At 39.4% G+C, this 16,753-nt stretch overlaps 1 pseudogene; it reads left to right on the top strand.

The window, feature by feature from the left end:
* Nucleotides 1–13,739, top strand: part of LOC739274 (C-terminal-binding protein 2-like) — an 85,628-nt pseudogene extending 71,889 nt beyond the window's left edge.
* The last annotated feature ends 3,014 nt before the right edge of the window (nucleotides 13,740–16,753 follow it).

Raw genomic sequence — 16,753 nt, 5'->3', positions numbered from 1 at the left:
CTCTGTACCCATCACTCAGGTGATGTGACTTGCTTCTGCTGACTGATTCCTGTTCAAGTGGAGATTGTGACATATCAATGGGGGAACCATCTAGCTGATGTAACTATTCTTTTCTGCCTAGGTTCTTCCTGCAGTGGAAATTGTGATGTATCACTGGGCTTAACACCAAAGTGACATTAATTTTTTTGCCTTGGTTCTTCCCTCAGAAGACATTGTAATATATTGCTGGGCTCAGCACCAAAACGATGTGGATTTCCTGTCTGGACCCTGCATACAGGAGTCCCTGTGACATATCTCTTGACTCATCAACTATTTGATGTGACTCTTCTCTGTTCCCTGAGCTTTGCCTATAGGAAAGCATCAGCCTGGGCTCCAGAGTCAGCCACCCACCCCTGCACAGACAAGGAGAGGTCTCATTAAGCTTCAGCACAGTCTGGGACCATAGCTTTTTTTGTAACGATTTGTTCGGCATGAGGCCCACTCACAAGGGCCCTTCGTGACTGGACTCAAGGAAAACGAAAAGGCCAACTTGTTTTTGCGATTTTCTGTTGTTTTTCAATAACTATTTCTCAGAAACAGTGCTGGATGAATTCCACAAGGGGTTCACACAACCTGTTCCAGGACTTAGTGACCATTGTTTCTGTCCATGTTCATTGAGTTCAAATTTAATATTTAACTTTTCCTCCTCATTCAGCCTCAATTTGACACTGAATCATAGGAAAATATTTTTACAGTTATACGGGGAAGGCACAACTGGTATAGATTACAGATAGAGCAGAGGAGAATTAAAAGCACAATTAATAGAAACCACACCCACCATGGCCAACGCCAATGCCAGTTTGACAGCCAGTCCACGTTGGGGTCCTGATGGTTAGATTCTAACTGTTTTACTTGTCCTTGCATGTCTTCGGCAAGGAGAGTAATACTGTGAGAACTGTCAGGGATACACACAACATTCAGAATGCAGCAAGACTCAAACCCCTCCTTGGGCTGCGGTAAACATACCTAATGCCATTCGATTTTGCAACACAAGTACACAGCTGAACAAGTTCTTCTGATAACAACAGAAGTCCAGTGCTACTATCTTAGGAGCTTTTTCTATATGTAGACTTAATATTTTAATTTGTTGCTGAAGCAGGATTGTACAAGGGGCAAGGGAGAATACTGTGATAGGTTTCCAACACCAGGGAGTCTGGCACGTTCATAACCAGCTACCTTTGTAAGCATCTAGATTATTGGGGAAGGGAATATTATCCCGGATGGTGAATGGAATTAATGGCACCCCCAAGTGAATCTCCCCATCCAATAAGGGGGCAGGTAGGCCACCCATAGGGTCTGCATACCCAGAGGGCCCCCCAGGGGACAGCAATGGTTAAACTACAATTATAGTGTATTAAGATGTTATTAAAGTAGCAAAGGAAGTCCAGGTTGGATTGCAAGTGTTGTTGTTTTGGCCCCATTTGTAGTGACAGAGCCATTCAGAAATATTGGCAAGGACAACTCTCCAAGGCAGTCCATTTCCTGTGGCCTCTGGCAATTTGATGCATAGCCAGCATTGACTGCGGTTGGCTTCTGTTGCAGTGGTTGCTGCCCAGTTGATGAATTCACTCTCCACCTCAGACATGATGACCCAGGTACTGATTACTAGTAGACAGGTTATTCTCTGTAACAACAAAACTGAAGGGGAACATGATATTGTTTTTCATTTTTAGGAAATTGTACTACCCTTTTATTTTCTGCTCCCATAGCTACAAGGTCACCAGCCTTAGGGGCAGGATCTGATGGAGGCTGTATCCATATTTTCGCTTCAGGATTTAAGCTACCTATACCAGTGGATCTTAATTTCCCAGTTCTGTACGTAGCCTCTGTTGGGGCAGAGATTTCCTCAGGGGTTAATTGTTAACAAGGTACCAGGTACCACTGACAATTGAGCAACCCAAATCTGCAGTCTTGTAACAAAAGAATGTGGAGTGGTGTTGTGTAAAGTGAACTTTAACTCTTCCCGGTAATCATTATCAATTATACCACCATACATTATAATGTGTCTCATTGCCAGGCTTGAACGTGTTGTAATCCATTCACCCACATTCAAGTTTGCATTTATGCTGGAAATTTTGGCCTGTTGATCTACCTGCTGTTTAGTCTGTCAAGAGAATGCAGAGATGCATGAGAATCGATATGAAAAACAGCAATAATAGTAATGTGCATCAGGATTCAGGTATCTTCCTAGTATTGTTTTCTCCAAACCTCTGTATTCATTATTCACCATTTGTTTCATTGCCATTCGGGCAACTAGGTAGTAAGACCATTTTCTGCTGACCAACAGTCGGTATACAAGCAACAAATCGCTCTGGCCTCCTCCTGAATAGTTCGGAGGATGGCTTCTAGTTCAGCCAGCTGGCTGCTCACACCCCTCCCTTCCTCAGAAATGCTTATGTTTTTAACAGGATTATAAGCCACGGCCTCCCAGCATCGGGTCCCATCAATGTATTTGGTGGAACCATCAGTAACCAAGCGTGTTTCTGATCCTCTGGGCTTAGTTCTTTAAAGGATTTGCCCCATTGGGCAGGGGAGGTTTCCTTCCCTATCTGCAGGACTTGCCCTGTGGTTTCCTGAGTTGGCAAGTTTTGCACATCTTCATGTAAAAATGATACCCCTTTTAGTTCTGGCTTATCCTGGTCTTGTATGTACCATTTCCATTTTATGATACTACATTCTTGAGTGTACCCTATCCAATGGGTTTTGAGGGAGCTCATGACCCAAGTCATAATAGGAATTTGGGGCATCATAAAAACATCATGATTAAAACAAAGGTGTTCTGCTTCCTGTAAAGCACAGTAGCAGGCCAACAGCTGCTTCTCAAAGAGTATAAGCTTTGCCAGCCTCTGGCAGCTTCTGGGTCTAAAACTCCAAAGGTATCTTTTTCCCATCTTGCTTCTACCTAAGGCTCCAATTAGCATGTTGATGTAGGACAGTTACTTGCAGTTCTGTTGACTCATCCTATAAGGGCCATAGATCCAGGGCCAGTTGCTCCGCTTGTTTTGCTTGTTGAAAAGCCAGGCTGTCTTTCTCTCTCCAGTGATATTCATAGTGTTTTCTAGTGACTTCATGCAGAGGTTGTAATATGTTACCCAAGTGGGGAATATGATGTCTCCAGAATCCAAACAAGCCAATACAATTTTGGACCTCCTTTTCAGTGGTAGGGCTGCAAATTCTAGTATTTTAGCGTTAGCCTTTGGTAAAATGGACTGTTTCCCTGCAGTCCATAGGATGCCAAGGAACTTTACACTTTGTGCAGGCCATTGAATTTTATTAGAGTTAACTTCCCATCGTTGAGATAGGATTTGGGTTTTTACCCTCTTCAAGCCCTGAAAACTGACTAGTTATTCAGTTTTACCCTGACTGGGCCACTCGGACAGCTGTTTTTTCAGCAACAGGCTGATAGCTTTGAGCCTAATCAGTCAAGACAGGCCTGGCATGGTACCAGGGCCAGTCTGGAAGTCAGATTAAAATTTGAAGTCTGGTCAGGAAGGCTCTTCACAACGGGGCTCAAGGAACACAAAAAGGTCAACTTGTTTTTTTGATTGTCTATTGTTTTTCAATAACTAAGATATAGGAATAAATTGAAATACAGATTTATCTGAAACAGCGCTGGATGAAGGCTTCAAGGGGCTCACACAACCTGTTCCGGGACTTGGTGACAATTGTTTGAGTCCATGTTCAATTGAGTTCAAATTTAATATTTACCTTTTACTCCACAAAGTGTCAAAAGTAATTCCTTCAAATGCAGGAAATTATGTAGCTACTCACAAACTAAACTTCTCAAACAAAAGTCATAAATTGAGTACAGAGATAAAAAATAAAATAAAATCTAACTACATCTGTCTACAGGGGATTCAATTTATTTTTTTTTTATTTATTTTAGAGACATGGTATTGCTTTGTTTCCCAGGCTGGTCTCAAACTTCTGGGCTCAAGTTAACCTCCAACCTCAATCTCCTAAAATGCTTGGATGACAGATATGAGCCATCTTACTATATAGTAACAAAAACAGACTAAAAGTGGCAAGATGCATCAAAACAATTTTATGCAAATCGTAATGAAATGAAGACAACGTCACAAGCACATTATGCAAAATACTTTTTAAATAACTGTCTTAGTTTATAAAATAAACTATAAGTTAAAACTGTCAAAGAAAACAAAGGACAAAATAATAAAAAAGTTTATTCACTGGAAACCTAGGAAAATTATATACATTTATATAATATACATTTATATAACTGTGTGTATTTATCTAATTATGTATACAGACACACATATATATGAACCTCACATGAAGATTTTAAAATAAATCAATAATATTTTGTCAGAACATAAACAAAAAACTGCAATATACTGAGAACAATATTTTAATACACCAGTTCTGTAATTAATAATAAAGCCAGAGAGAATGTTAAAAAGAAAACAGAGGACATGAAAATACTGTAAAACAGTTAGATGTAACAGATGCATAGAGATCACTCTACACAACAACAAAACTCACAGTCTTGTCAAAAGCTCATAAAACTTTGTCCTAAAAATAAATATAAGGAAAAAAAATTTTTAACAGAATTTAAAAAAATTGAATGTTACAGAAAACACTTCAAAAAATCAATCAACACAGAAGCCGGTTTTTTGAAAAGATTAACAAAATAGATAGATGGCTATTAAGACAAATAAAGAAGAAAAGAGAGAAGAATCAAAGAGACACAATAAAAAACGACAAAGGGGATATCACCACCAAACCCACAGAAATACAAACTACCATCAGAGAATACTATAAACACCTCTACGGAAATAAACTGGAAAACCTAGAAGAAATTGATAAATTCCTGGAAACATCCACACCTCCAAGACTAAACGAGGAAGAAGTTGAATCTCTGAGTAGACCAGTAGCAGGTTCTGAAATTGAGGCAATAATTAATAGCTTACGAACCAAAAAAAGTCCAGGACCAGACGAATTCACAACTGAATTCTACCAGAGGTACAAAGAGGAGCTGCTACCATCCCTTCTGAAAATATTCGAAATCAATAGAAAAAGAGGGAATCTTCCTTAACTCATTTTATGAGGTCAGCATCCTCCTGATACCAAAGCCTGGCAGAGACACAACAAAAAAACAATATCCCTGATGAACATCAATGCAAACATCCTCAATAAAATACTGACAAACCAAATCCAGCAGCACATCCAAAAGCTTATCCACCACGATCAATTCAGCTTCATCCCTGGGATGCAAGCCTGGTTCAACATATGCAAATCAATAAACATAATTCATCACATAAACAGAACCAATGACAAAAATCTCATGACTATCTCAATAGATGCAGAAAAGGCCTTCAACAAAACTCAACAGCCTTTCATGATAAAAACTCTAAATAAACTAGGTATTGATGGAACATATCTGAAAATAATAAGAGCTATTTATGACAAACCCACAGCCAATATCATGCAGAATGGGCAAAACCTGGAAGCATTCCCTTTGAAAACCAGCACAAGACAACGATGCCCTCTCTCACCACTCCCACTCAACATAGTATTGGAAATTCTGGCCAGGGCCATCAGGCAAGAGAAACAAATAAAGGACATTCGATTAGGAAAAAGAGGAAGCCAAATTGTCTCTGTTTGCAGATGACATGATTGTATATTTAGAAAACCCCATTGTCTCAGCCCAAAATCTCCTTAAATCTGATAAGCAACTTCAGCAAAGTCTCAGGATACAAAATAATGTGCAAAAATCACAAGTATTTCCATACACCAATAACAGACGAACAGAGAGCCAAATTATGAGTGAACTCTCACTCAACAATTGCTACAAAGAGAATAAAATACCTAGGAATCCAACTTACAAGGGATGTGAAGGACATTTTCAAGGAGAACTACAAACCACTGCTCCATGAAATAAAAGAGGACACAAACAAATGGAAGAACATTCCATGCTCCTGGAAAGGAAGAATCAATATCATGAAAATGACCATGCTGCCCAAGATAACTTCCAGATTCAATGCTATCCCCATCAAGCTACCACTGACTTTCTTCACAGAATTGGAAAAAACTACTTTGAAGTTCACATGGAACCAAAAAACAGCCTGCATAGGCAAGAAAATCCTACGCAAAAAGAGAAAAGCTGGAGGTATCACACTACCTGACTTCAATCTATACTACAGGTCTACAGTAACCAAAACAGCACGGTACTGGTACCAAAACAGATATATAGATCAATGGAAAAAAACAGAGGCCTCAGAAATACCACCACACATCTACAACCATTGGATCTTGGACAAATGTGACAAAAACAAACAATGGGGAAAGGATTCCTTATTTAATAAATGTTGCTGGGAAAAATGGCGAGCCATATGCAGAAAACTGAAACTGGATTTCTTCCTTACACCCTATACATAAATTGACTCAAGATGGATTAAAGACTTAAATGTAAGACCCAAAACCATAAAAACCTAAGAGAAAACCTGGGCAATACCATTCAGGACATAGGCATGGGCAAAGACTTCATGACTAAAACACCAAAAACAATAGCAACAAAAGCCAAAATATACAAATGAAATCTAATTAAACTTAAAAGCTTCTACACAGCAAACGAAACTATCATTAGAGTGAACAGGCAACCTACAGAATGGGAGAAAATTTTTGGAATCTACCCATCTGACAAAGGACTCACATCCAGAATCTACAAATAATTTAAACAAATTTACAAGAAAAAAATGAGCAATCCCATCAAAAAGTGGGCAAAGGATATGAACAGACACTTCTCAAAAGCAGACATTTATGTAACCAACAGACATGAAAAATTGCTCATCATCACTGGTCATCAGAGAAATGCAAATGAAAACCACAATGAGATACCATCTTACGCTAGTTAGAATGGGGATCATTAAAATGTCAGGAAACAACAGATGCTGGAGAGGACGTGGAAAAAAATGCTTTTACACTGTGGGTTGGAGTGTAAATTAGTTCAAACACTGTGGAAGACAGTGTGGTAATTCCTCATGTATCTACAACCAGAAATACCATTTGACCCAGCAATCCCATTACTGGGTATATATCCAAAGGATTATAAATCATGCTACTATAAAGACACATGCACACGTATGTTTATTGTGGCACTGTTCAGAATAGCAAAGTCTTGGAACCAACCCAAATATCCATCAATGATAGACTGGATTAAGAAATTGTGACACATATACACCATGGAATACTACGCAGCCTTAAAAGAGGATGAGTTCATGTCATTTGCAGGGACATGGATGAAGCTGGAAACCATCATTCTCAGCAAACTATCACAAGGACAGAAAAACAAACACTGCATGTTTTCAGTCATAGGAAGGAGTTAAACATGAGAACACGTGGACACAGGACAGGGAACATCAAACGCTAGTGCCTGTTTGGGGGTGGGGGGCTATGAAAGAGATAGCATTAGGAGAACACTTAATGTAAATGATGAGTTGATGGGTGCAGCAAATCAACATGACACATGTATACCTGTGTAACAAACCTGTACGTTCTGCACATGTATCCTAGAACTTAAAGTGTAATAAAAATTGAAGGTTACAAACCATAATTTCTGACCAAAATGGATTAAAACTAGAAATCAATAACCGAATAAAATTCATAAAATTCACAAATACATGATAATTAAACAATTTATTCTTCAACATGTTTTTGTTCAAGAGTTAAAAATTTAATATTTTGAACGTATCTATAATGCCCAAAGTGAGCTGAAGATTTAATACAATCCCTATGAAATTCTTAATATTATTTTTGACAGAAACAGAGAATGTGACTCCCCAAAGTATACGGAATTTCAGGGGACCACATAAAAAAAGTTGGAAGCATTACAATTCCTGATTTCAAGACATGTTAGAAATCTACAGTAATCAAAATCTTATATTACTGGCATAAAGACAGACAATTAGACTAATAAAAAAATCTTTGCCACTTCTGCAGACAGTGCCTGCATCATCCTGCAGACTGACAATGATCATTTTGCTGCTGATGACTTTAAAGTGTGAGACAGAGATGGCCATGTGCCAGTTTGTGGAGAGCGACATTACTGATAATACCAGTGTCACTGAGCCTCTGCTGGAGACAGAGATGGAGGCCCTCAAGGAAGAGCTGCTCTTCATGAAGAATCATGAGGAGGAAGTTGAAGGTCTATAATACCTGATTTCCAGCTCTTGGTTGACCATGGAGGTAGATGTCCCCAAGTCTCAGGACCTTGGCAAGATCATGACAGGCATCTGGGCCCAATATGACGAGATGACTGAGAACAGCTGAGAGGAGCTGGACAAGTCCTGGTCCCAGCAGACTGAGGAGAGCACCAGAGTAGTCACCATGCAGTCCGCTGAGATCGGAACTGCTGAGAGGATGCTCAGGGGGTTGAGATGTACAGTCCAGTCCTTGGATATCGAACTGGACTCAATGAGATATCTGAAAGTCAGCTTGGAGAACAGCCTGAGGGAGGTAGATGCAGATGGAGCAGCTCAACAGGATCCTGCTGCACCTGGAGTCAGAGCTATCCCAAAACCGGGAAGAGAGGCACCACGCCCAAGAGCACGAGGACCTGTGGAACATCAAGGTCGCGCTGGAGGCTGAGATTGCCACTTACTGCCGCCTGCTAGAAGACGGGAAGGATTTCAATCTCCCGGATGCTCTGGACAGCAGTAAATACCTGCAAGCTATCCAAAAGAACAGCCCCCACAGGATAGTGGACGGCAAAGTGGTGTCTGAGACCAACAATACAGACGTTTTGTTGTGGTAAGCCATGAGAAGCAAGGTCCCTTTGGGGAGCAGGAGGCCAGTAAAAAGTTCAGAGGTAAAAAAAAATTACCTTCAAATCACAGAAGTGTTTCCTTCAACACAAAAGTAATATAGATTCATTAACATATAGAAGTGGAAATTAAGACAATTTCCACAACTACTCACCCAGAGAGGATTAAAAAAATAATTGACCACCAACTAATAAAACAAATACACAAGTCATAAATAAAGAATGAGTAATGTTTATACAGGCAAATGAACAGAGAATTATGTTGGCAATAGACGTGTGGTTGATTCATATTTGACTGATTCATATTCAACTGTACACAGTTGAATATAGTCATACAAAATTATAATATATAGGCAGAATCTAAAAACACAATTAAATAATGTAAGGCAGCCTATCCTAACAAGGAAATACAAGAATATATAATATTAGAAAATAAAATTAAATAAACATTAGCCTGTGAAATACCGAATAAACAAAGCATGCAATGGAAGAAGACTCTTTCTATATAACAAGCATGTTCAACCATAACTGGGCTCCCATAAAGAGCAGATTTTGAATTCTTAGCATATGGTTACAGTAACAAAATTGCACAACAAATACATTATAATCTCCCATAAAGAGCATTTAGAAGAAAATTTTAATAAAGATTTCAATGATATTAGAGACACTTTTTATTATGTTCTTAATATATTACTCCTCTTTTTATACAAATGGAAAGGCTATAATTTATTTATTTATTTTTAATTTTTTGAGATGGAGTCTCGCTTTGTCACCCAGGCTGGAGTGTAGTGGCGAGACCTCGGCTCACTGCAACCTCCACCTCCCGGGTTCACACCATTCTCCTGCCTCAGCCTCCTGAGTAGCTGGGACTACAGGCGCCCACCATCACGCCCGGCTAATTTTTGTGTATTTTTAGTATAGACGGGGTTTCACCGTATTAGCCAGGAAGGTCTTGAACTCCGGACCTCGTGATCCACCCATCTCAACCTTTTAATGTGCTGTGATTACAAGCATGAAACACAGCACTGGCCTATAATTTATTTTTTTCAAAGCAAAGAAAAGCCTTACATTTTTACATATGGGAACAACATGAATATTGTAAAATATGCTGTGGAAAACTACAATATAATAAGCAATTAGAAATAAATTATACTATCATTCAGATAAATGTTGAGGAAAGTAAATGGAAACACTAATGATAAGTTTTTCTATGCAGTGAACTTAGACACAAACTAAAACTTTTCTTAATGTGATGTGCATACTATCCAATTCACTTTTTATATAACACACAAATTCAAGTATGTTTTCTGAAACCCCTGAAGCTAAAATTATAGGCTAATTTGACATACATAAAAACAGGATAGGGAAAACGTACAGATCACAGTCCCACTAAGCTTTATATAAGATTAATTAATAAAATAACTCATTAAGAAATAATGTAACAGTTAAGAATTTGTTCTATTCCTGGCATGTTTCTAAGTTTTTCTATGGATTAAGATCTTTAAAAATTCTTTGAGATGAGTAGATACAATAAACTATTCCACAGGTGAGATGTTTGGCATAGAGAGTTCACATTTCTCAGTTAGTTTCTACTAAGGGAAAGAAAACTTTTTGACCTACATTACCAGAGATGAAAAAAAGAATAAAGTGAAATAGAAGATTCAGCTTTATCATATGTGCTGAGGTGCTTTGGGCTCTGATAAATTTTTTTTCTGATTTTTTTGCAGGAACACATTTGAAATCATAGGACTGAAAATTATGAGGAAGAAACATTTGTCCTTGGAGTTTCTGAAATATGTGAACCAAACCCCAATGCCTGCACTTTTACTCTCACAAACTTCTGACATGAGGCACAGATTTTTACAAAACAGCTTAACATAGAAGTCTCACAAAATGTGCAGATTTCCTCAGATCCCAAAAACAATGGAAAAGCACTCAGACCACAAGGCCTTCATGGGAATATCAGAAAGAAGAGGCGAACTTTGGCTCTCACTGTGAATGCCCTGAAATGTTAGTGGATGAACAGGAGAAGCCTTAGAAGATTTAAGAGCATAATAAGCATAGGGTAGGAAATTTCCACCTGTGGCAGCAAAAGAAGTAAATTTATAATTTTCCAGAACCAATTTCTTTGAAGCAGAACTTCCCACACCACATTTTTAAGGTTTTCTCCTTGGCCTTTGCACCTCTCATCTTTGTTATTTGTTCATTCTTCCCTATTGGGGTGATGCCTATTATTTTCTCTCTTTTTACATTCCAAAGATATTTCCTTTACTGTAGAACAGGGGCATCCATGGGAGACTACAGCCATGAGTTCTTAGTTTCTGTTTCTGGTTGAGCCAGTAAGGCCCTTTCCTCATCCCCCTTTTCCACTTATGACTAGAGACAGAACCCAAAAACCATTGCTGCAGGCTGCTAAAAACCTAAAACAAAACAGAGCCATAACAAAAACAAAACAAGGTGGGTTGGAAAAGCTTGCTGTACAAGGCAACCAGGTCTGGCTTATATTCACCACATCCCTTCTTCTTTCCCAGAACAGCAATTGGGCTCAAGAGAAAATGTCCAACTTTTAGTATCTCCCTCAGTATAGAATGAGAACAGTGGAACATATGTTCAAAGGTTTGGCTTTGTGGGCTACCGCTGATGACTAGATTCTGTCTCCCCCAACACAGAATGCTAAAGGAAATGGCAGAGTAATGAGAATGACAACTTATGACTGCTGAGAAGAGAAGTTACATGCTTATCACAGCCTCAGAGAAACAAACACTACAATCAACTGCGGAAGCAAAGGACTACAGTGTCTGGAAAACAATGGGAAAAATATCTTTACCTTAAAAATACACACACAAGCCCAGAGAAGACACATTGAAGACACTGTTAATGAAGTACCAGAATGTACAGCCTCACTGATTGTTGTATTATCTTGTAGTAAGCAAGTTTGTACATACTACATTACACAGTTGTTTTATAAATTTCTGAATCTCATCAAAAGATTGCAGGGCATACAGAAAAGGACGAAAACATGTCCCAATTGAAGAAATAAAATAAACCTACAAATATTGACCTTTAAAAATCTTTGTTGACTTTTAAAGGTCAAAATTTGTAGGTTTATTCTTTGTTGTTGTTGTTTTTGAATTATATAATTTTAAAAATCAAAATAATTATCAAAGCTCCTTAATAATATGAACACTCCTCCGGTCCGCAGGGCTCCGGCAAGGGAGGAGCCTAGACACCATGCGGGACACCCGGGTGGACCCCCAACCCACGCCCGAGGCTCAGAGCAGGAGCAAGGACCTGGCTGCACCAGGCCGAAGCCACGTCCACCCCCAGCGGTCGCGGACTCCAGGAGCTCCAGACCTGGGGTGGTGGTGAGATTCGTTGATTGACTGCGCGATGGTGGCTGAGTTGCAAGCAAATGGGTTTCATCACCTTAAATGGTTTTGAACCAATGAAGCTATATTCCCTTAAAAAGACGGACAGCCCATCGTGTGAACTATAGAGTTTGTGAACAAATTTATATTGGGTTCATAGTGGCATCATGCACACAGACTCCTGCGAGTTCCCCTAAGTTCTTAGAGGACTGCTTTACCTTTTGATCTGAGAGTTGCAAAGTTCCGTAAAGAATGGCCCTGTGGATAAGCGCTAAGTCAAGAGACAGCGATTGGACAGAATTTGTGAAGGAATTCGCCGCCAGATCATGAAAGACCCCCCAAGACCCCGCTCACTGGCAGCGGTCCTGGTCGGCCGTGACTGCACCGTGGACATGCCCATCCTGAAGGACCTGGCCACCGTGGCCTTCTATGATGCAGCCCACGCAGGAAACCCACGAGAAAGTTCTAAACAGAGCCGTGGGCGCCATGATGCACCACACAATCACCTCACCAGGGAGGTTCTGGCAAATTTCAAGTCCTTGAGAGTGATCGTGGGGTGGGCAGTGGCTATGACAACGTGGACATCAAGGCTGCCAGTGAGCTCGGAATTGCTGTGTGAAACATCCTGTCCGCAGCCGTGGAAGAGACAGCCAATTCCACCAACTGCCACATTCTCAACATGTACCGGAGGAACACATGGCTGTACCAGGCACTGTGGAAGGCAAGCGGGTTCAGAACATGGAGCAGATCTGCGAGGTGGCCTCGGGAGTGGCCCGCATTCGTGGGAAGACGCCGGACCTCATCGGCTACGGTCGCACGCAGCAGGCTTTTGCAGTTCCAGCCACAGCCTTTGGATTCAGCGTCATATTTTATTACCCCTACTTGAAGGATGGGATCGAGCAGTCCCTGGGCATGCAGAGGGTCTACACCCTGCAGGATTGGCTGTATCAGAGCGACTGCGTCTCCTTGCGCTGCAGTCTCAACGAACATAAGCATCACCTCATCAATGAATTTACCATAAAGCGGATGAGGCAGGGAGCATTCCTTGTGAACGCAGCCCGTGGTGGCCTGATGGATGAGAAAGCCTTAGCACAGGCCCTCAAGGAGGGCAGGATAGGAGGGGCAGTCCTCGACGTGAATGAGTCGCAGCCGTTTAGCTTTGCTCAGGGTCCGTTGAAAGATGCCCCCAATCTCATCTGCACTCCTCACACTGCCTGCTACAGCCAGCAGGTGTCACTGGAGATGAGGGAGACAGCTGCCACCAAGATCCGCCGAGCCATCACAGGTCGCATCCCAGGAAGCTTAAGAAACTGTGTGAACAAGGAATTCTTTGTCACATCTGTGCTTTGGTGGGAAATAGACCAGCAAGCAATTCGTCCAGGCATCATGGGTGTGGCTCCAGGAGGACTTCCTGCATCCATGGAAGGGATCTTCCCTGGAGACATCCCGGTGACTCACAAACTCCCGACAGTGGCACATCCTTCCCAAGCGCCCTCTCCCAACCAGCCCTCAAACACGGGGACAATCGAGAGTACGCCAACGAGAAATAACAGACAATGCCGGAAGGTAATCATTCAGATACACTTGGGAACAAGAGACAGTGAAAAATAGATAAACTAAGAGAAAAAGAATCTGACGCTCTTTTTAGCTGATTCTGTACGTACGCTCATTGGTATTGCGGTGTTAAAACTACAAGAGCTAGAAAACTGAAGATGTCGTCTGCTTACGGAAGCTCTGAAAGACTAGAGTGTGATTTATTAACAACCAGCTTCCGTTATTGTGTGTTAAGTTTTTCATCTGTTCGTCAAATCACAAAGAATAAATACAACTTTTTCCTTTATCAGTCCCTTGGGCACAGCAGGTCCGGAACACCCTGCTCAGAATGTTGCATCAAGACTTCAAACATCAAAATAAAAACCATGAGGAGGAAATCCCCATCTTGTGACTTGAGTCCCCTCAGTCTACAGGGACTGTTTACAGCTTTTTGCTAATAGGAAGATCACATTACTAGAAAATGTGGAGTAAACTGTTTGCCTGTGGTTGACACCTGCACGCATAGGATTGAAGACAGTACCGGCTCCTGTACAGAGAAGCATCTCACATCTGAACTACATACTGAGAGGGCAAGTTGGTTCTAAGTTCAGTAAAAGCCTCCGATAATACAAAAAAAAAAAAAGTATTAAGTTTCACAACCTGTTTGTAATCAAGTATATTTTCTCAGTTTCATATCCTCTGCTATTTTATCGAGTGGAAAGTCTTGCACTAAAAGCGTTCAAGAAAAATAATATTGCATTTTCTTATGTCACAGGAAACACTTTTAATGGTAACTTGTCAGATGGTCTATGAAAAACCCACTTTTTAAGACACTGATAAAGTCTTCTTTTCTTCACGTTGTGTTTTACACAAGAACAGTTCAGACGTATTCGATGTGACTGATTTTAACAAATTCTATTAGATTTGCATCAATTAGTTACATGTTCTATTCATAGTCTTTTGTGAATCATTGTCTTTTTGTTTAAAAAGATGGCCTATTTTGATCCTTTGATTAGGTACATTCCCGTTTTTGTAAGAAAAGAAAAATTTTTTAAATTGTCCCAAGCAGAAAAATAATGGCTATCGGAAGTACGTTTTGTTTTAGTGTAGTGCGAGTTACCGTTACTGTAGTTGTTTATTGTAAAGATGGACATTTAGCATTCAGTGCAGTTTTCAATAAAATGTAATTAGAAAAAACTGCTTAATGAACAAAAACAGAACATAGACAACAAAAGAATATTAGAAGAAGTGATACATAAAGAAAATGAGATATTGATAAATAGATTTTTAAAAACCAATTGTGAATCTGAAGAACATAATAGCTATATTAAAAATTTAATCAACAGTCACAAAAGCAGACTAATACAGGAGAAAAAATTACACAGTTGACGACATTGTAGTTATAAATACTGAGTGATGAAAACAAATTATTTAAGCAGAATGAAGAAAAAAGTATGGGACGTATTGCACACCATCAAGTGGACCATTATATTTATGAAAGGAGTCTTACAAAAACAATATAGGAGAAAAGTAATAAAGAGGTTATTTTTAAAAAGTAGCTGAGAAATCCCCAGATGACAACGTAATTAAACAAGAAGAAATACTTCCAAACAAAAACCTTCAACTGGAGTAATATCACTTCAGAAATAAAAAAACTAAACCTTTCCAAAATAAATAAAAGTTGAGTGTGTTACTAACCACTAGAACCGTCCTAAAGGAAATGTAAAAGAGTCTATCACGTCCAAAAATGAAATGATGCTGCACAGCATCATAACAGCACATGAAAATAGAAAGCTCTCTATTAAAGGTAAATATATAAACAGGTAAAGAAATCTCTACTGTCATAATCATGGTGCACAAAACTTTCAAAATATTGCCATGGAGTTTAAAACATGAAGCAAATTCTGCATAAATTTGTGTTCTTAGACCATAAGGAAAGATAATATGTGATATTAATAAAACAGTGGGGGTGTGAAGAGGTACAACTTTGCATTCAGTTGAAATATAGTTGTTATATACTGTCATAACTTTAAGATGATTTATGAAGTCTTTATTTCTCAGGATGATTACCAAAAAAACCTGTAGAATGTAAGCAAAGGCAAATGAGAAAGAAATTCAATCACGTCACTACAAAATCAACAAACAGAAATAAAGCAGTAAGAGAAAAAATGATAAATAACACATCTACAAGAAACACAGAAGACAATTACAAATAATAAAGTAACTTCATTAACTGCAGTAATTACTTCAAATATAAAAAGTTAAATACCTTAAAGAAAATTAATAAATAATTTAATGGAATAAGAACAAAGAAGATCCAGCAATGTGCTCTCTACAAGAGTCACTTCAGCTCTAAGGACTCAAATAAGTTGAAAGTAACAGTATAAAGAAAATATATTTTATGCAAACAGTAGCTACAATTGGAGGGCCATGGTCATAATTATACTAAACAAAATATATTTTAAATCAAAAATATGAACAAGAGACAGATTGGTATTGTGTTTTTGTTTTTGTTTTTGGAGACAGAGTCTCATTCTGTCACCAGGCTGGAGTGCAGTGGCACGGTCTCGGCTCACTGCAACCACCACCTCCCTGGTTCAATCGATTCTCCTGCTTCAGCTTCCCGAGTAGCTGGGACTACAGGCACACACCGCCACCTCACCCAGCTAATTTTTGTACTTTTTAGTAGATATGGGGTTTCACCTTGTTGGCCAGGATGGTCTCGATCTCTGGACCTCATGATTCACCCGCCTCGGCCTCGGCCTCCCAAAGTGCTGAGACTACAGGCTTGAGCCACTGCGCCCGGCCGAGAGAGATTGGTATTATGTAATGCTGAGATGGATTAACTTTCCAGGAATCTATAACAATAATTTATAAATCATATATATATAATTTGAAAAATCTGCAAAAATATACCATTGAGATTTTGACAGAAATTACATTAAATTTTTGTATTACTATAAATAGCACTGACATCTTTCTTTCTTTTTTTTTTTTTTAGAGAGAGTTTCTTTCTCTCAGGCTGGAGGGC

Source organism: Pan troglodytes, chromosome 14 (assembly GCF_028858775.2).
Source record: "Pan troglodytes isolate AG18354 chromosome 14, NHGRI_mPanTro3-v2.0_pri, whole genome shotgun sequence".
In the NCBI taxonomy this organism is placed as follows: Eukaryota; Metazoa; Chordata; class Mammalia; order Primates; family Hominidae; genus Pan; species Pan troglodytes.
Note: the sequence above shows the minus strand (reverse complement) of the source record. Positions and strands in the feature narration are given on the sequence as shown.